We start from the raw sequence: 19,921 nt of genomic DNA, 5'->3' as shown, positions 1-19,921 counted from the left end.
ACCTCAGTCATGACCTGCTGAACTCTCCTGAGAACCCTCTGTCCTCTACTGGGAACCAAGGGCAACAGTCCCTGAAAGGTTGCCAGATGAGGCTGGCAGAAAAATTTCCCATGACCTGGAAAATCACTGAGGTATGACACTGAATATTCTAGCATTGAGGCACCAGGGCCTAGAGGGCATTGCCATCAGCCCTGGCAGTGGTCTGAACTCAGCACCAAGGTCTCTCCTCCCTCAGAAGTTCAGAAAACCATCAGCCTGGGGAAGGAGACTACTTGGACAAGAAAACAGGAGTGGCCTATTCAGAGACAAACCCAGATAGGAAAGTCCTGCTTCTGGGTGGCCACTGCAGGGGAAAGAGGCTATCAATATCTAATCACTGAAAATACCATCATCATGTTTGGTCTGCTGAACCACCTGGAGCAATAACGGGACCATGTAGCCTGGGACCTCCTGGTCCTCAGCCTGCCGGCCTCCAATGGGAGACATCCCCGATGCTCAGGGGATTCCCACAGTGGAGCCCATATGGTGGCCGAATGTCCACATAGAAGCCAAGAGGCGGACCAATATGTAGATGGAAATGATCACCCTGTCTGCCTCACGTCAATCAAGGACGGACACCTCCCATGTCATGAGGATCGGGATACAAGAGTGGACAAATCCCAGCTATGCACAATCCACCCCAGGGTCGCAGGGCTCCCATCCAACATTCCCACCCAGGCCTCTAGCTCTAAGAGCTGTGGAAGACAGCAGTGGATCCATGCTGGATCCAATGGGGCTTTCTGAATTAGTCTACCTATACCACAAGCCTTGGGGAGTTGGCCTGCAACTTCAGCCCTGGCCTTTCCTGCCTGCAGTACTGTGGTGCCAGGATCTTCCCCAGGGATACACTAGGCTGGGTCCTTTCCTGTGCAATCGTGCCTGCACCACCCCCAGATGAGTCCTGGTCCTGCCTCCATCCTCAGGCTGGCCTTACCCCTGTGCCACTCAACTTTTCCTAAAGCTCACCTGGCCCTGGCCGCTCAACTGAAAAGAAGCCCGCCAGCATGGCCCTTCCTCTCCATCCTCCCATCTGGGTGCATGGCACAACAGGGCAAAGAATCGCCTGGGCCCAGGGAAGTGAGACCAGGCAATGCACAGGCATGACGTGGTCCCTGGAATGGTTGTTGAGACCCCGGGAACGGAGGTGTGCATGACCCCATGGAGGTCTCAGTGACCCAACGTGCTGGACCTCAATCACGATGAGAGATGGTAGGGAGTTTTTCATTCATTTTGTTAAGCTTTTCCAAGGAAAGATTGACTTGGAAAAATCATCGATCAGGGCACATTGGGAGTGCAATGGTGGGGTGCTGGTGCCTAAGGGTGTGGGTGGGGACCTGCAAGACCCACAGTGTCCAGGAACACTCAGGACCAGCATGAGTCCACTGATCATCCAGGCACATTGATCAGGCCCTCCCTGGCCACATGAGACTGCAGGTGCAGAGGGCAGCACCAGATGAGACTATCGCCAGAACCGTGGGGGGCCAAGGGCTTACCTTTCTCCTCAGTGACCCGGTGGGTGGTGAGGGATCCTGGGCCAGACTCCCGGACGCCCTGCCAGGGGCATCCACCCTTCCACGATGATTCCCAGAAACTGGCTGCACTGCTGTGGGCATGCCACCCACAGGAACTGCCCCTAAGGAGGAGACAAATACCCCACAAAAAGCTTTAGTGGGTGACCAGGGCACAAAGGGCTTGGCGTCACAGTGCCTGCTGTCTGGGGGGCAGACAATGCACTCCTGCAACTATGGTTACCAGGTCAGCAAAAGGCATCTGTCCCTGTATAGTCCCCAGGAAAGGTGGGGGGGGGGGCTGCCTGCACATTGCCTGTCTCCTTCCCTGGCCTCTGGGCCTGACTAGCACCACTTCACCACCTCTGCCATCCCTGCCTCGGAACTCATTGCTAGGGTAAGCCCCGCTAATGGAATGACTGCAAAGGCTCTGTGCTATCGCATCTTCACCCCAAACCCAGGCAGATTCCAGCAGGATTCCAACATTAAGTGCTCTCCTAGAAAGACTATCCACAGAGCCAGGAGCAGAACAGACCACCTGGGGCAACAACACTGGCCACTAGGCTCTGCTCCGGGCATGGGCCCTTGGGCTGGGCCCTGGACAGCGTTCATCTCCAAGGAAGCAGACAGGGCGTCATGCCTATGGTTCCGGATGACTGAGAGGCCTCTGGATTGTGAAAGAAGGGTCAGGCCATGCAAAGGAGACACTTAGAAACCTATACGTTCCCAAGCTCTCCAGTCCTCCAGCACACCAGGGCAGCAATGAGTCCCTGTCTGTGGATCTCGCAAGCATGATGGTGCACAGCCAATTCCTTCACACCCAGGGCACAATCGACCAGGGAGACTAAGGTCTTCCTTGACTCAGCCACACCCCACTGACCTCTCCTCAGAGCCCTCTGTAATCTACTGGGAGTCAAGGGCAACGTTCCCTGATAGGTTGCCTGGTCAGGCTGGCAAGCAGAATTCTGATAACCTGGAGAGCCACTGTGATACCACTTAGATCTAAGAGGGAGCTCACGGGCACCAACATCACCGTGTGGGGTCCTGAGGCCACGTGGACACCAGAGCGGTGACCAAAGGCCCGAGGTCACCGGCTACTGGACTGTGTGTGGAGAGGGGACTGGAGGGCATGCTGAGGCCTCTACTCAATCACTGGGTTGGAAAAAAAATCCAAGGGCTCGGGGAAGGGGACTGTTTGGACAAAAAACCCGTAGCTGATACAGAGATGGTCTGTGAGAGAATTGTGCCTCTGGGTGGCCACTGCAGGGGAGAGAGGATAGCTGTCACCACCTGATCCTGGAGCTGACAGCCCACATATTCCTCCTGTTCAACCACCTGGCCCAATAAGGGGACCCTCAAGCCTGAGGGACCTCCTGGTCCTCAGCCTGCTGGCCTCCAATGGGAGGTCACCCCATGCTCATGGGATTCCCAAGGTGGTGTGGTGAGAAACGTCTGCGAACACACGTCCGTCAAATGTCCACACAGATGCGAAGAGGCATACCAACGTGTAGAATGATGTGACAGGCAAGCTGCCTCACCTCGATCAAGAACGGACACCTTCCCCATCATGACAATCAGCATACAGGCAGGGAAAAATCCAAGCGCACAGTCATGCACCCCTGGGTCGCGGGGCTCCCGTCTGACATTCCTACCCAGCCCTCTAGAACTCAGAGCTGTGTGGGACAGCACGGGATCCCTGCTGGGTTTGTGGGGCTGTCTGAACTGGTCTATACCGCTAGGCTTGGGGAGTTGGCTCACAGGAACTTTAGCCCTGGCCCTTCCAGCCTGGAGATCCTGGTGCCGGTGCCATCCCTAGGGATTTTTCTGTGCAAAGGTCTCGGGATCCCCATGTGACAAGTCCCAGTCCTGTATCTGGCCTCAGTCTGGCTCCAGCCCATGTGCCACTCTTCTTCTCGTAAAGCTCACCTGGCCTTGGCTGCTCAACTGAAAGGAAGCCCCACAGCGTGGCTCTTCCTCTCCATCATGCCATCTAGGCACATGGCACAACTGGGAAAACAAATGCCTGGACCCAGGGAAGGGACACCCAGCAAGGTGCAGGCACAACGTGACCTCTGGAGAGGTTGTTGAAATCCCCAGGAAGGAAGGTGTGCACGACCCCGTGGAGCACTCAGTGACCCAACGTGCTGGACCTCAGTTACGATGAGAGACGGTAGGGAGTTTTCACTCATTTTGTTCAGCTTTTCCAAGGAATGATTGACTTGGAATCATCATCGATCTGGGCACGTTGGGAGGGTGCCATGGGGCCATTGACATGGTCAGTGGCCCATGGTGCTCGTGTGTGAGGGTTTGGGTGGGGACCTGCAAGATCCACAGCATCCAGGAACCCTCAGGACCAGCATGAGTCCGTTGACCCTGCAGAAACACAGATCGGCCCGCCCTGGCCACTACATGAGAGGACTATGGAAGCACAGGTGCTCAGGGCTATACCAGATGAGAATATTGCCAGGAATTCAGGGAGCTGAAGGCTTACCGTTCCCCCTCGGTGACACTGTGGGAGGCGGGGACCCGGCGCAAGACTCCCCGAAGCCCTTTAAGGGGCATCCACCATTCCGCTAGGATCCGCAGTCTCTGGCTGGAACATTGTGAGCACGATGCCCACAGGAACTGGCCCTAAGGAGGAGACAAAGACCCCACGCAATGCTTTAGGGGGCAACCAGAGAACAAGGGCCTTGGGGTCGCAGTGCCTGCTGCCTAGGTATGTGGACAGTGCCGCTCTTCCAACTGCGGTTCCAATGTCAGCAAAGGCATCTGCCACTGTGTTTTCCCCCAGGAAAGGGGGAGAGGGGAAGGCTGGGTCCTGGCATGCGCCTTGCCTGTCTCCTTCCCTGATCTCTGGGCCTGATTAGCACCCCCAGCTGCCTCTGCAAACCACAACTCAGCACTATACACTAGGGCAAGCTACCGCTAACAGAACGGTCACAAAGGCCCCGTCCTATCACACCTTCACCCCAAAACCTAGGCAGATTCCAAAAGGATTCCAACCTTAAGTGCTCTCCCAGAAAGATTATCCACAGCGACAGGAGCAGGACAGACCACATGGTACACCATCCCTGTCCGCTAAGATCTCATCGGGTCATGGGCCCTATGTGGCAGCCCTGGACAACCTTCCTCCCCAGGGAGCTGACAGGGTGTCCTGCCTAGGGCTCTGGATGCCTCAGAGGCCTCTGGCTCTTGAAAGAGGGGTCAGGCCACAGAAAGGAGAAACCTAGAAAACTAGACTCTCCTGACACTCTCCAGGCCTCCAGCATACTACGTCACCAATGAATCCCTGCCCCTGGATCCCACAAGCACAATGGTGCACATCAGATTCCTTCCTGCCCCAGGGAACAACTAGTAAGGGAGACTGAGGTCTGCCTTGCCTGAGGAACACCCTGATGACCTCTCCTGAGAGACCTCTGTCCTCTACTGGGAGCCAAGGCCAACTTTTCCCGACAGGTCGCCTTGTCAGGCTGGCATGCAGAATTCCGATAACCTAAGAGCAACTGTGCTACCAGTCCCAATCTCTGAGGAAACTGGCAGGTGCCAACATTACCATGTATGGCCCCCAGGCCAAGTGGACATCAGAGCAAGGCCCGAGGTCATTGGCTATGGGGCTGTGTACAGAGAGAGGCCTGAAGGGCATGCCGAGGCCTCTACTTCCTCACTGGGTCGGACAAAAAAATATCCAAGAGCACGTGGAAGGGGACTGTTTGGACAAAGGCCTGAGGTCAGGGGCTACTGGGCTGTGTGCGGAGAGAGGCCTCGAGGGCATGCCGAGGACTATACTCCCCCACTGCGTTGGAAAAATAAATCCAAGAGCTCGGAGGAAGGGAAATATTTAGACAGAAACCACCACAGCTGAGTCTTACAAAAATGGCCCGAGAGGAAAGTCGTGCCTCTTGGGAGACACTGCAGGGGAGAGAAGATCACTGTCACCACCTTATCCCAGAGGATACAGCCTGCATGTTTGGCCTGTCAAAACACCAGGCCAATAAGGAGACCCTCTAGTCTCGGGGACCTCCAGGTCCTTGGCCTGCAGGCCTAAAATGGGAGGTCTCCCCTGTGCTCATGGGATTCCCAAGGTGGTTCGGTGAGGCGAGTCCGTGAATAGATGGCCTCTGACTGTCCACACAGATGCTGAGAGTCTTAATAAAGCATAGATGGATGCGAAAGGCCTGCTGCCTAATCTCGGTCAAACACGGACACCTCCCATGCGATGACAATCAGCGCAAATGTGGGGACAAATCCAAGTGCTCAACCATGCACCCCTTGGACACTGGGCTTCCTTCTGATATTCCTACCCTGGCCTCTAGCCCTCAGAGCTGTGTGGGACAGCAGGGGACACCTGCAGGGCTCAGTGGGGCTGTCTGAACTGGTCGACCTGCACCGTGAGCCTTGGGTAGGTGACTCACAGCAACTGTAGCCCTGGCCCTTCCTGCCTGCAGATCCTTGCTCCCAGTGACATCCCTGGAGATATTACTTTGCAATGGTGCCTGGGTTCCCACATGAACACTCCTGGTAATGCCTCTGGCCTCGGGCTGGCAGGGCCTTGGTGGAATTCTTCTTCTCGCAAAGCTCGCCTGTGCCTGGCCGCTCAACCAAAAGGAAGCCTGCTAGTGTGGCCCCACCTCTCCATCCTCCAATGTAGGCACAAGGGCCAACAGGGAAAACAAATGGCTGGACCCAGGGAAGCGAGACAGGCAAGGCGCAGGCAAAACGGGACTGCTGCTGTGGTTGTTGAGACCTGGAGGAGGAAGGTGTGAGCGACCCTGTGGAGCACTCATTGACACAAAGTGCTGGACCTCAGTTACGATGAGAAAGACAGTAGGGAGTTTTCACTCATTTTGTTCAGCTTTTCCAAGGAATGATTGACTTGGAATCATCATCGATCCAGGAATGTTGGGAGGGTGCTACGGGGACATCGACATTGTCATTGGCCCCTGGTGCTCGTGCGTGAGGGTGTGGGCGGGGACCTGCGAGACCCAGAGCATCCAAGAACGCTCAGGAGCAGCATGAGTCCACTAACCCTGCAGGCACAATGATCAGCCCATCCCGGCCATGACGAGAGGGCTGTGGCAGTGCAGGTGATCAGGGCTACACCAGGTGAGAGTATCGCCAGGGACTCAGGGAGCTGAAGGCTTACCGTCCTCCTAGGTGACCCTGTGGGTGGTGAGGGATGCTGCAGAAGACTCCCGGAAGCCCTTACAAGGGTATCTGTCCTGGCGCTACGTTACACATTCTCTGGCTGCAGCATTGTGGGCATGACACCAACAGGAATTGGCCCTGAGGAGGAGACAAAGACCCCACATGACACTTTAGTGGGTGACCAGAGAAAAAGGGACTTGCGGTCACAGTGCCTACTGCCTAGGTGTGTGGATAGTGCAGCTCTTCCAACTGTGGTTCCAATGCAAGCAAAATCATCTGTGACAGTGTTTTCCCCAAGGTAAGGAGGAGGGGGGCCTGGGTCCCTGCATGCGCCTTTCGTGTCTCCTTCCCTGGCCTCAGGGCCTGATAGGTCCTCAGACCTTCCTCCTCTAACCACTACTCGTCACTATAAGATAGCGCAAGCTATGGCTAACAGAATGGCCGCAAAGGCCCTGTGGTATCACGCCTTCACCCCCAAACCTAGGCAGAATCCAAAAGGATTCCAAACTCAACTGCTCTCCCACAAAGACTATCCAGAACGCCAGGAACAGTACAGACCACACGGAGCACCATCACTGTCCGCTAGGTTCTGCTCGGGTGACGGGCCCTCAGGGGTAGTCCTGGACAGTCTTCCTCCCCATGGAGCTGACAGAGTGCCCTGCCTAGGGCTCTGGATGCCCCAGAGTCCTCTGGCTTCTGAAAGAGGGGTTGGGTCAGGCAAAGGAGACACCTGGAAACCAAGACACTCCTGACACTCTCCAGGCTTCCAGCATCCAATGCCACCAATGCATTCCTGACACTGGATCCCACAAGCACTATGGTGCACATCAGATTCCTTCCTGCCCCAGGGAACAACCATTCAGGGAGACTGAGATCTCCCTGAGCTCAGGAAAATCCTTCTGACCTCTCCCGAGAGACCTCTGTCCTCTTCTGGGTGCAACTGGTAACTTTCTCCAAAAGGGTGCCTGGTCAGGCTCGCCTGCAGAATTCCGAATACCTAAGAGTCACTGAGCTACCAGTCCCAAACTCCTAGGAAGCCTGCAGCAGCCAACATTACCATGTGTGGCCCCCAGGGCCAGTGGACAATAGAATAAGGTCTGAGGTCACTGGCTACAGGGCTGTGTGCGGAGAGAGGACTGGAGGGCATACCGAGGCCACTACTCCCTCAATGGGTCAGACAAAAAAAAAATCCAAGAGCACATGGAAGGGGACTGTTTGGATAAAAACTCCTGTAGAGGAAACTTACAGTGATGGTATGAGAGGGAATTCTTGCCTGTGGGTGGACAATGCAGGGGAGCGAGGATAGCTGTCACCACCTGATCCCGGTGCTGATGGCACACATGATCTGCCTGTTGAACCAGGTGGCTAAATAAGGGAACCTGGCCTCAGCCTGCCAGCCTCCAATGGGAGGTCTCCCGCATGGTCATGGGATTCCCCGGTGGTGCAGTCAGGCAGGTCCATGAACACACGTCTGTCAAATGTACACACAGACGCTGGTAGACATACCCACATTTAGACGGACGCTTCAGGCATGGCTGCCACACCTCAATCAAGGACGGACACCTCCACCGTCGTGACAATCAGCATACAGGCGGCGACAAAGTCAAGTGCTCAGGCATGCACCCCTGGGACACCGGGCTCTCTCTGACATTCCTACCCATGTTTCTAGCCTTCAGAGCTGTGTGGGACAGCAGGGAATGCCTGCAGGGTTCAGTGGGGCCGTCTGAACTGGTATACAAACATCATGAGCCTCAGGGTGGTGCCTCGCAGCAACTCCAGCCCTGGCCATTCCTGCCTGCAGATCCTTGATGCCAGTGACATCCCTGGAGATTTTTCTGTGCAATGGTTCCTCGGCCCCCACCTGACTGCTACTCCCGGTCCTGCCTCTGGCCTCGGGCTGGCCCTGCCTTGGTGCCACTCTTTTTCTCCTAAAGCTCTCCTGGCCCTAGCCGCTCAACCAAAAGGAAGCCTTCCAGTGTGGCCCTTCCTCTCCTTCCTCCCATCTAGGCACAAGGCCCAACAGGAAATCACATGCCTGGGCCCAGGGAAGGGAGACTGGAAAGTCATAGGCACGACGGGACTGCTTATTGGTTGTTGAGACCCCAGGGGAGGAAGGTGGGAGTGACCCCGTGGAGCACTCAGTGACCCAACGTGCTGGACCTCAATTATGATGAGAGAAATGGTAGGGAGTTTTCAATCATTTTATTCAGCTTTTCGAAGGAATGTTTGACTTGGAATCATCATCGATCCAGGCACGTTGGCAGGGTACCGCCAGGCCATCGACATGGTCATTGGCCCCTGGTACTCGTGCATGATGGTGTGGCAAGGGACCTGCAAGACCCAGAGCATCCAGGAACGCTCCGGAGCAGCATTAATCCGCTGACCCTGCAGGCACACTGATTGGCCCATCCCGGCCATGACGACAGGACTGTGGAAGTGCAGGTGCTCAGGGCTACACCAGATGAGAATATTGCCAGGGACTCAGGGAGCTGAAGGCTTACCATTCTCCTATGTGACCCTGTGGGTGGTGAGGGACACTGCAGAAGACTCCCGGAAGCCCTATCAAGGGTATCCATCCATCATGTTACACATTCTCTGGCTGCAGCATTGTGGGCAAGGATCCCACAGAAGTGGCCCTGAGGAAGAGACAAAGTTCCCACGTGACACTTTAGGGGGCGACCGGAGAACAAGGGGCTTGTGTTTGCAGTGCCTGCTGCCTAGGTGTGTGGATAGTGCAGCTCTTCCAACTGTGGTTCCAATGCCAGCAAAGGCATCTGTCACTGTGTATTCCTCCAGGAAAGGAAGAGAGCTGGTGGCAAGGTCAGTGCATGCGCCTTGTCTGTCTCTTTCCCTGGCCTCAGGGCCTGAATAGCACCCCCAGCTGCCTCCGCCAACCACAACTCGGCACTATATGGTAGGGCAAGCTATGTCTAACGGAACGGCCACAAAGGGCTTGTGCTTTCGCACCTTCACTGCCAAACATAGGCAGATTCCAAAGGGATTCCAACCTCAACTGTTCCCCCAGAAAGACTATCCACAGTGCCAGGAGCAGAAGAGACCACCCAGGGCATCATCAATGTCCTCTAGGATCTGCTTGGGTCACAGGCCATCTGGGGCAGCCCTCATCAACATTCCTCCCTAGGGAGCTGACAGGGTGTCCTGCCTAGGGCTCTGGCTCCTGAAAGAGGAGTCAGGACAGGCAAAGGAGACACCTGGAAACCTAGATGGTCCCAACTCTCTCCAGGCCTCCAGCATCCCACGCCACCTATGCATCCCTGCTGCTGGATACCACAAGCACCATGGTGCACATCAGATTCCTTCTCGCCCCAGGGAACAATGAGCCACGGAGTTCTCTCTCACCTCAGCCACACCCTGCTGATCTCTTCTGAGTGGTGACTCACCTCCACTGGGTGCCAAGGGCAACTTTCCCAAACAGGTCGACTGGTCAGGCTGGACTGTAGAATTCTAATAACCTAAGAGCCACTGTACTACCACTCCCAATCTCTAAGGAAGCTTGCAGGCACCACCATCACCGTGTGTGGTCCCCAGGCTGAGTGGACAACAATGTGGTGGCCGAAGGCCCGAGGTCAGGGCCTACTGGGCTGTGTGGAGAGAGCCCTTGAGTGCAATCCGAGGGCTATACTCTCTCACTGGGTCAGAATAATAATTCAAAGTGCTTGGGGGAAGGGGATTGTTTAGACAAAAACCACCAGAGCTGACTCTTACAGAGATGGCCTGAGAGGGAAGTCATGCCTCTTGGAGGCTACGGCCCGCATGTTCGGCCTGTCGAACCCCCTGGCCCAACAAAGGGACCCTCTAGTCTGGGGGACGTCCAGGTCCTCGGCCTGCAGGCCTAATATGGGACGTCTCCCCTGTGCTCATAGGATTCCCAAGGTGGTTTGGTGAGGCGAGTCTGTGAATAGACGGCTTCTGTATGTCCACACAGATGCTGAGAGTCTTACTAAAGTGTAGATGGATGCGAAAGGCCCAGCTGCCTAATCTTGGTCAAAGACGGATACCTCCCCTGCTATGACAATCAGCGCAAAGGTGGGGACAAATCCAAGTGCTCAACTATGCACTCCTGGGACACTGTGCTTCCGTGGGACATTCCTACCCTGGCCTCTAGCACTCAGAGCTGTGTAAGACAGCAGGCGACCACTGCAGGGATCAGTGGGGCTGTCTGAATTGGTAGACCTACACCATGAGACTCTGGGAGGTGACTCACAGCAATTCCATCCCTGGCCTTCCTGCCTGCAGATCCTTGATGCCGGTGACATCCCTGGAGATTTTTCTGTGCAATGGTGCCTGGGTCCCCACCTGAATACTCCTGGTCCTGCCTCCGGCCTTGGGCTGGCCAGGCCTTGGTGCCACTCTTCTTCTCGCAAAGCTCTCCTGTCCCTGGCTGCTCAACCAAAAAGAAGCCTGCTAGCGTGGACCTACCTCTCCATCCTCCCATGTAGGCACAAGGGCCAACAGGGAAAACAAATGCCTGGACCCAGGGAAGGGAGACTGGTAAGGCGCCGGCAAAACTGGACAGCTGGTGTGGTTGTTGAGACCCAGGGGGAGGAAGGTGGGAGCAACCCCTTGGAGCACTCAGTGACACAATGTGCTGGACCTCAGTTATGATGAGAGAGACGGTAGGGAGTTTTCACTCATTTTGTTCAGCTTTTCCAAGGAATGATTGACTTGGAATCATCATCAATCTGGGCACGTTGGGAGGGTGCTGCTGGGCCATTGACATGGTCATTGGCCCCTGGTGCTCATGCATGAGGGTGTGGGGGGGACCTGCAACACCCACAGCATCCAGGAATGCTCAGGAGCAGCATGAGTCCGCTGACCCTGCTGGCACACTGATCGGCCCATTAAGGCCATGACAAGAAGGCTGTGGAGGTGCAGGTGCTCAGGGCTACACCAGATGAGGATATCGCCAGCCACTCAGGGAGCCGAAGACTTACCGTTCTCCTAGGTGACCCTGTGGGAGGTGAGGGACCCTGCAGAAGACTCCCGGAAGCCCTTTCAGGGGTATCTATCCTTCCGATACATTACGCATTCTCTGACTGCAGCATTGTGGACACGTCGCCTATGGGAATTGGCCCTGAGGACGAGACAAAGACCCCATGCAACGGTTTAGTGGGTGAGCAGAGAACAAGGGGCTTGCGGTCAAATTGCCTGCTGCCTAGGTGGGTGAATAGTGTAGCACTTCCAACTGTGGTTCCAATGCCAGCAAAGGCATCTTTGACCGTGTTTTCCTCTAGGTAAGGAGAGAGGGGCCCGGGTCCCTATGTGAGACTTTCCTGTCTCCTTTCCTGGCCTCTAGGCCTGATTAGACCCCTAGCTTCCTCCTCCAACCCCTACTAGGCACTATAAGGTAGGGCAAGCTATGGCTAACAGAACGGCTGCAAAGGCCCTGTGCTATCGTGCTTTGACACCCAAACCTAGGAAGATTCCAAAAGGATTCCAACCTCAATTGTTCTCCCAGAAAGACTATCCAGAGTGCCAGGAGCAGAAGAGACCACCCAGGGCACCATCACTGTCCACTAGGATCTGCTTGGTTCATGGTCCATCTGGGACAGCCCTGGGCAAGCTTCCTCCCCAGAGAGCTGACAGGGTGTCCTGCCTAGGGCTCTGGCTGCTGTAAGAGGAGTCAGGCCAGGCAAAGGAGACACCTGGAAACCTAGACGTTCCTGGCTCTCTCCAGGCATCCAGCATCCCACGCCACCAATGCATGCCTGCTGCTAGATACCACAAGCACCATGGTACACATCAGATTCCTTCTCGCCCCAGGGTACAATGCCTCAGCCACGCCCTGCTGCCCTCTTCTGAGTGATCTCTGACCTCCACTGGGAGCCAAGGGCAGCTTTCCCTGACAGGTCGACTGGTCAGGCTGGACTGTAGAATTCTGATAACCTAAGAGCCACTGTGCTACCACTCCCAAGACCTAAGGAAGCTTGCAGGCACCACCATCACCATATGTGTCCCATAGGCCAAGTGGACACCAATGTGGTGGACAAAGGCCCGAAGTCAGGGGCTACTGGACTGTGTGCACAGAGAGAACTTGAGGGCATGCTGAGGACTATACTCCCTCACTGGGTCAGAAAAATAAATCCAAGAGCTCATGGGAAGGGGACTGTTTAGACAAAAACCACCATAGCTGAGTCTTACAAAAATGGCCTGAGAGGGAAGTCGTGCCTACTGTGAGCCACTGCAGGGGAGAGAAGATCGCTGTCACCACCTGATCCCAGAGTCTAGAGCCTGTATGTTCGGCCTATCGAAACACGTGGCCCAATATGGGGAACCTCTAGTCTGGGGGACCTCCAGGACCTTGGCCTGCAGGTCTAAAATGGGATGTCTTCCCTGTGCTCATGGGATTCCCAAGGTGGTTTGGTGAGGTGAGTCCATGAATAGATGGCCTCTGATGGTCCACACAGGTGCTGAGAGTCTTACTAAAGGGTAGATGGATGTGAAAGGCTCTGCTGCCTAATCTCGGTCAAAGATGGACACCTCCCCTGTGATGAAAATCAGCGCAAAGGGGGGGGACAAATCCAAGCGCTCAGCCATGCACCCCTGGGACACCAGGCTCTGTCTGACATTCCTACCTATGCTTCTAGCCTTCAGAGCTGTGTGGGACAGCAGGGGATCCCTGCAGGGCTCAGTGGGGCCACCTGAACTGGTCTACCAACACCATGAGCCTTGGGGTGGTACCTAGCAGCAACTCCAGCCCTGGCCCTTCTGGCTTGCAGATTCTTGGTGCAAGTGACATCCCTGGAGATTTTTCTGTGCAATGGTTCCTGGGACCCCACCTGACTACTACTCCTGGTCCTACCTCCTGCCTCAGGCTGGCCAGGCCTTGGTGCCACTCTTCTTCTCCTAAAGCTCTCCTGGCCCTAGCCGCTCAACCAAAACCAAGCTTGCCAGAGTGGCCCTTCCTCTCCTTCCTCCCAACTATGCGTAAGGCCCAACAGGAAATCACATACCTGGGCCCAGGGAAGGGAGACCAGAAAGGCACAGGCACGACAGGACCGCTGATTGGTTGTTGAGACCCAGGGTGAGGAAGGTGGGAGTGACCCCGTGGAGCACTCAATGACACAACGTGCTGGACCTCAGTTACGAGGAGAGAGACAGTAGGGAGTTTTTACTCATTTTGTTCAGCTTTTCCAAGGAATGATTGACTTGGGATCATGATGGGAAGGTGCCACCGGGCCTTCGACATGGTCACTGGCCCATGATGCACATACGTGATGGTGTGGCCAGGGACCTGCAAGACCCAGAGCATCCAGGAATGCTCTGGAGCAGCATAAATCTGCTGACCCTGCAGGCACACTGATTGGCCCATTCCCACCTTGACGACAGGACTGTGGAAGTGCAGGTGCTCAGGGCTACACCAGATGAGAATATCGCCAGGGACTCAGGGAGCTGAAGGCTTACCGTTCTTCTATGTGACCCTGTGGGTGGTGAGCGACACTGCAGAAGACTCCCGGAAGCCCTTTCATGGGTATCCATCCTTCCGCTATGTTATGTATTTTGTGGCTGCAGCATTGTGGGCAAGGCACAAACGGGAATTGGCCCTGAGGAGGGACAAAGAATCCACGTGACACTTTAGGGGATGACCAGAGAACAAGGGGCTTGTGCTCACAGTGCCTGTTGCCTAGGTGTGTGGATAGTGCAGCTCTTCCAACTGTGATTCCAATGACAGCAAAGGCATGTGTCACTGTGTATTCCCCAAGAAAGGAGGAGAGGTGGCACCCAGGTCTGTCCGTGTGCCTTGTCTGTCTTCTTCCTTGGCCGCAGGGTGTGAATAGTGCCCCCAGCTGCCTCCGCCAACCCAAACTCGGCACTGTACAGTAGGGCAAGCTAACTCTAACGGAACGGCCATGAAGGACCTGTGCTATCATGCCTTTACCCCAAAACCTAGGCAGATTCCAAAAGGATTCCAACCTCAATTGTTCTCCGAGAAAGACTTTCCACAGTGCCAGGAATAGAAGAGACCGCCCGGGTACCATCACTGTCTGCTAGGATCTGCTTGGTTCACGGGCCATCTGGGGCAGCCATGGGCAAACTTCCTCCCCAGGGAGCTGACACAGTGTCCCGACTAGGGCTCTGGCTCCTGAAAGAGGAGTCAGGCCAGGCAAAGGAGACACCTGGAATCCTAGATGCTCCCGACTCTCTCCAGGCCTCCAGCATCCCATGCCACCTATGCATCCCTTCTGATGGATACCACAAGCACCATGGTGCACATCAGATTCCTTCTTGCCCCAGGGAACAACAAGCCAGGGTGACTGAGTTCTCTCTCACCTCAGCCACGCCCTGCTGATCTCTTCTGAGTGGTGTCTGACCTCCACTGGGTTCCAAGGGAAACATTCCCCAACAGGTTGACTGGTCAGGCTGGACGGTAGAATTCTGATAAACTAAGAGCCACTGTGCTACCACTCCCAATCTCTAAGGAAGCTTGCAGGCACCACCATCACCGTGTGTGTTCCCCAGGCCAAGTGGACACCAGAGTGTCCGAGGTCAGGGGCTACTGGGCTGTATACAGAGACAGGCTTCGAGGGCATGCCAAGGACTATACTCCCTCACTGGGTCAGAAAAATAAATAGAAGAGCTCGGGTAAGGGGACTGTTTAGAGAAAAACCACCATAGCTGAGTCTTGCAGAAATGGCCCGAGAGGGAAGTCGTGCCTCTTGATAGCCACTGCAGGGGAGAGAGCATCGCTGTCACCACCTGATCCCAGAGGCTACGGCCCAAATGTTCGGCCTGTCAAACCACTTGGAACAATAAGGGGACCCTCTAGTCTGGGGGACCTCCTGGTCCTCGGCCTGCAGGCCTAAAATGGCAGGTCTCCCTTGTGCTCATGGCATTCCCAAGGTTGTTCGGTGAGGCGAATCCGTGAATAGACGGCCTCTGACTGTCCACACAGATGCTGAGTGTCTTACTAAAATGTAGATGGATGCAAAAGGCCCAGCTGCCTAATCTCGGTCAAAGACAGACATTTCTCTGTCATGACAATCAGCGCAAAGGTGGGGACAATTCCAAGCACTACCCATGCACCCCTGGGACACTGGGCTTCCTTCCAACATTCATAGCCTGGCCCCTAGCCCTCAGAGCTGTGTGGGACAAGGGACCCTGGCAGGGCTCAGTGGGGCCGTCTGAACTGGTCAACCTACACCGTGATCCTCGGGGTGGTGACTCACAGCAACTCCAGACTTGGCTCTTCCTGCCTGCAGATCTTTGGTGCCAGTGACATCCCTGGAGATTTTTCTGTGCAATGGTGCCTGAGTCCTCACCTGACTACTCCTGTTCCTGCCTTGATGCCGTGCCACTCTTCTTCTTGCAAAGCTTTCATATCCCTGGCCGCTCAACCAAAAGGAAGCCTGCTAGCATGGACCTACATCTCAATCCTCCCATGTAGGCACAAGGGCAACAGGGAAAACAAATGCTTGCACCCAGGGATGGGAGACACGCAAGGCGCAGGCAAAACTGGACTGCTGGTGTGGTTGCTGAGACTCGGGGGGAGGAAGGTGGGAGTGACCCCTTGGAGCACTCAGTGACACAACGTGCTGGACCTCAGTTACGATGAGAGAGACGGTAGGGAGTTGTCACTCATTTTGTTCAGCTTTTCCAAGGAATGATTGACTTGGAATCATCATCGATCCAGGCACGTTGGGAGGGTGCCGTGGGGCAATCGACATGGTCATTGGCTGCTGGGGCTCGTGCGTGAGAGCTTGGGTGGGGACCTGCAACACCCACAGCATGCAGGAACGCTCAGGACCAGCATGAGTCTGCTGACCCTGCAGGCACACTGATCGGCCTCTCCCGGCCATGACGAGAGGGCTGTGGTGGTGCAGGTGCTCAGGGCTACACCAGATGAGAATATCGCCAGAAACTCAGGGAGCTGAAGAATTACCTTTCTCCTAGGTGACCGTGTGGGTGGTGAGGGACGATGCTGAAGACTCCCAGAAGCCCTTTCAAGTGTATCTGTCCTTCCGCTACGTTATGAATTCTCTGGATGCAGCATTGTGGACATGTCGCCCACGGGAATTGGCCCTGAGGAGGAGACAAAGACCCCATGCGACGCTTTAGCTGGTGAGCAGAGAACAAGGGGCTTAAGGTCGCAGTGCCTCTGCCTAGGTGGGTGAATAGTGCAGCTCTGCCAACTGTGGTTCCAATGCCAGCAAAGGCATCTCTGACCATGTTTTCCCCTAGGTAAGGAGGAGGGGGGGCCAGAGTCCCTGCATGTGCCTTTAATGTCTCCTTCCCTGGCCTCAGGGCCTGATTAGCCACCCCCAGCTTCTTCTTCCAACCCCTACTTGGCACTGTATGATAGGGCAAGCTATGGCTAACAGAATGGCCGCAAAGGCCCTGTGGTATCGCGCCTTCACCCCCAAACCTAGGCAGAACCCTAAAGGATTCCAACCTCAATTGCTCTCCTACAAAGACTATCCAGAGTGCCAGGAGCACTACAGACCATCCGGAGGAGCATCACTGTCCCCTAGGTTCTGCTCGTGTCACAGGCCCTCTGGGGTAGCCCTGGATAACCTTCCTCCCCAGGGAGCTGACACGGTGTTCTGCCTAGCGCTCTGGATGCCACAGAGGCCTACGGTCCATGAAAGAGAGGTTGGGTCAGGCAAAGGAGACACTTGGAAACCTAGACACTCCCGACACTCTCCAGGCCTCCAACATCCAATGCCACCAATGCAACCCAGCCACTGGATCCCACAAGCACTATGGTGCACATCAGATTCATTCCCTCCCAGGGAACAACCTGTCAGCGAGACTGAGATCTCCCTCGGCTCAGGAAAATCCTGCTGATCTCTCCTGAGAGACCTCTGTCCTGTACTGGGTGCAACTGTCAACTTTCTTCAAAAGGGTACCTGCTCAGGCTTGCCTGCAGAATTCCGATAACCTAAGAATCACTGTGCTATCATTCCCAATCTCCGAGGAAGCTTGCAGCAGCCAACATTACCACGTGTGGCCCCCAGGGCAAAGGGACAATAGAGCAAGGCCCGAGATCACCGGCTATTGGGATGTGTGCTGAGAGAGGCCTGGAGGGCACGCCGAGGCCTCTACTCCCTCACTGGGTTGGGCAAAAAAATATCCAAGAGCATGGGGAAGGGGACTGTTTGGACAAAAACCCCTGCAGCTGAAACTTAGATTGATGGCAGGAGAGGGAAGACGTGCCTGTGGGTGGTCAATGCAGGGGAGCAAGGATAGGTGTCACTACCTGATACCGGTGCTGACGGCACACATGATCCGCCTGCTGAACTAGCTGGCCGAATAAGGGGACCTTCTAGCCTGGGAGACCTCCTGGCCTCAGCCTGCCAGACTCCAATGGGAGGTCTCCCCCACGCTCATTGGATTCCCCGGCAGTGGGGTCAGGCAGGTCGGTGAACACATGTCCGTGAAATGTCCACACAGATGCCGAGAGGCGTACCCACATGTAGATCGACACTTCAGGCACGGCTGAGACACCTCAGTCAAGGATGGAAACCTCCATCATCATGACAACCAGCGTACAGGCGGGTGTTGGGGACCCCTGCTGTTTTAGGTCGTAGTCTCAACATGTCTGGATAGCCACAAGCTGGCTTGGCCTTCTTATGCAGAGACTCCCTTTCTCAGCGGGGCCCCTTCCTACTCTCTTCCTGACTCACCTTTGAAGTGCCCGTCACAGATACATGTCCTCTGGCACAGAAACTGCCAGGTTTTTCCTGTGTTATAATCAGGCACTGTCTGACAGCCTGATAGAAGCCCACCACCACATGTAAATGGGGCATCCCACGAGCACCTATCAGCTAAGGCTTTTGCTACTGCCTCCACATTATAAATCTTCTGGTTTCACCCCAATAAAGCAGAGCTGTATCACTGAGTCTGATTGAGCTGTATCCTGTGTCTTACTGCTTACGATTCAGTCTCCCCGGAGGGGGCTATCCTTCCATCAACAACCACTCGCGAAGATCTTGCTTTTGCCATTCCTGCACCTCCCCTCTTGATCCGGTGGCCAACGGATCGCGTAGAGAGAGGGAGCGTCCGGCAGCTTGGAACAGAACCCGCCCGGCACCTGACAGCGACCCGCAGAGTCGCCAGCATCCGGTAGCTGCGTAGAGCCAGGGACCTGCACAGCAACGCGGTGCGTGAAATCCGCGCACCCCAGCAACAGCTGGCGCCCAACGTGAGAGCCTCCGAACTCTGCGCCAGCCAGCAGCTGGCGCCCCCTGAAACGCAGAATTCATGAGTACCTCTCCCACCAGGAGAGCATCAGAAATCTCTTTTTCCTTTGTCTCCCATCAGGAGATAAAAGGCAGCTGTGCCTCCAAGCCACCCCACTTTTGGGGCCTGGCAGTCTCTTCTATTTTCCTCCTTTTATTTTCAGTCTCTAGTCTTCGCGTGAGAACATTAAAGACAGAGAAGCAACTGAAGCTTTCTGGTCAGGGCTACTCCTGATGTCAGCTGAAGGCCTCTTTGCCCCCTTAACAGACTCCGACGGCCTACACAGGTGTAGACAAAAGACCTTCTATCTATGCGTCTTTCTAATATAAGAACCTGGTAACGCAGCAGCCACTTAAGAGTCCTTAGGATGGCTGCCAGTCTCTTAAACTTGCGGGAAGGCTTGTGTTGGGGGCTAAGTGGAATCACCTGAGATTTTGATCTCAGGCACGTTCCCTTAGGAACCATCACTTCACCCTACTTTTCTATCTCAGCACTGCTAGAAAAATCCCCAAAGTTCTAAGGGATCTTCACATAAGCCTTAAAGTCAGCTTCTAAAATAAACTATCCTAATTGGTTTTGTTATCCTGCCCCCAGGGTACTCAAACCACAGCTAAAACCAGTTAAGTGAGAATTTAAATTAACTAGCCCCTGTGGAGCACTTGAAAGTTCAAGGTGGCCCGCACCGTATAAACAAATGAACAAAAGATTTTAAAAGGCCATTTTTTTTTCTGTAGACTTTAACTCTGCAGCCAGGCTTGTGCCTGTCAGAGCGTTCCAATCCCCTGGTGTCAGACTGCTCCGAGAACATTAAATGCTAGACAACACTATTTTCCTTTTATAATGGGTAATTCAGCATCACGCCAGAAAAAACTCCAAATTCGCTCCCTTAAAGCCTTACTTAAATCAAGAGGACTTAAGATTTCCCAAAAAGAAAGCTCAAAATTTTGGAATGAAGTATATCAATTTGCACCCTGGATCCTATCAGCAGATATTTCTGATCCGGAGGTCTGGACTAACATTGCATATCT

General features: G+C 54.9%; 1 long non-coding RNA gene and 7 other non-coding genes across 9 annotated transcripts in view; all 8 read right to left on the bottom strand.

Moving 5' to 3' along the window:
* Positions 1 to 19,921, bottom strand: part of LOC103731781 — a 114,520-nt gene that overhangs the window by 41,348 nt on the left and 53,251 nt on the right. Inside the window, exons 12-19 of one of the 2 annotated variants that reach the window (XR_003849070.1) lie at positions 16,594 to 16,733; positions 14,118 to 14,257; positions 13,667 to 13,791; positions 11,648 to 11,787; positions 9,194 to 9,328; positions 6,691 to 6,830; positions 4,039 to 4,178; positions 1,533 to 1,672 (exon numbers count right to left, since the gene is read on the bottom strand). This is a non-coding gene — a long non-coding RNA (uncharacterized LOC103731781). The remainder of the gene's footprint in view (positions 1 to 1,532; positions 1,673 to 4,038; positions 4,179 to 6,690; positions 6,831 to 9,193; positions 9,329 to 11,647; positions 11,788 to 13,666; positions 13,792 to 14,117; positions 14,258 to 16,593; positions 16,734 to 19,921) is intronic. The other variant, XR_001872379.2, reaches the window with a different exon arrangement.
* LOC115069871 lies at positions 1,225 to 1,317 on the bottom strand. The gene has a single exon (XR_003849105.1). It is a non-coding gene; the product is annotated as a small nucleolar RNA SNORD116 (small nucleolar RNA).
* LOC115069861 lies at positions 3,694 to 3,785 on the bottom strand. The gene has a single exon (XR_003849095.1). It is a non-coding gene; the product is annotated as a small nucleolar RNA SNORD116 (small nucleolar RNA).
* Positions 6,346 to 6,439, bottom strand: LOC115069838. Its single transcript, XR_003849074.1, has one exon. It is a non-coding gene; the product is annotated as a small nucleolar RNA SNORD116 (small nucleolar RNA).
* Positions 8,849 to 8,942, bottom strand: LOC115069864. Its single transcript, XR_003849098.1, has one exon. It is a non-coding gene; the product is annotated as a small nucleolar RNA SNORD116 (small nucleolar RNA).
* Positions 11,304 to 11,397, bottom strand: LOC115069859. Its single transcript, XR_003849093.1, has one exon. It is a non-coding gene; the product is annotated as a small nucleolar RNA SNORD116 (small nucleolar RNA).
* LOC115069869 lies at positions 13,788 to 13,885 on the bottom strand. Its single transcript, XR_003849103.1, has one exon. It is a non-coding gene; the product is annotated as a small nucleolar RNA SNORD116 (small nucleolar RNA).
* Positions 16,249 to 16,342, bottom strand: LOC115069848. The gene has a single exon (XR_003849083.1). It is a non-coding gene; the product is annotated as a small nucleolar RNA SNORD116 (small nucleolar RNA).

The sequence above is a fragment of the Nannospalax galili genome, unplaced genomic scaffold (genome assembly GCF_000622305.1).
Source record: "Nannospalax galili isolate Female #2095 unplaced genomic scaffold, S.galili_v1.0 scaffold275, whole genome shotgun sequence".
Taxonomy (NCBI): domain Eukaryota; kingdom Metazoa; phylum Chordata; class Mammalia; order Rodentia; family Spalacidae; genus Nannospalax; species Nannospalax galili.
Note: the sequence above shows the minus strand (reverse complement) of the source record. Positions and strands in the feature narration are given on the sequence as shown.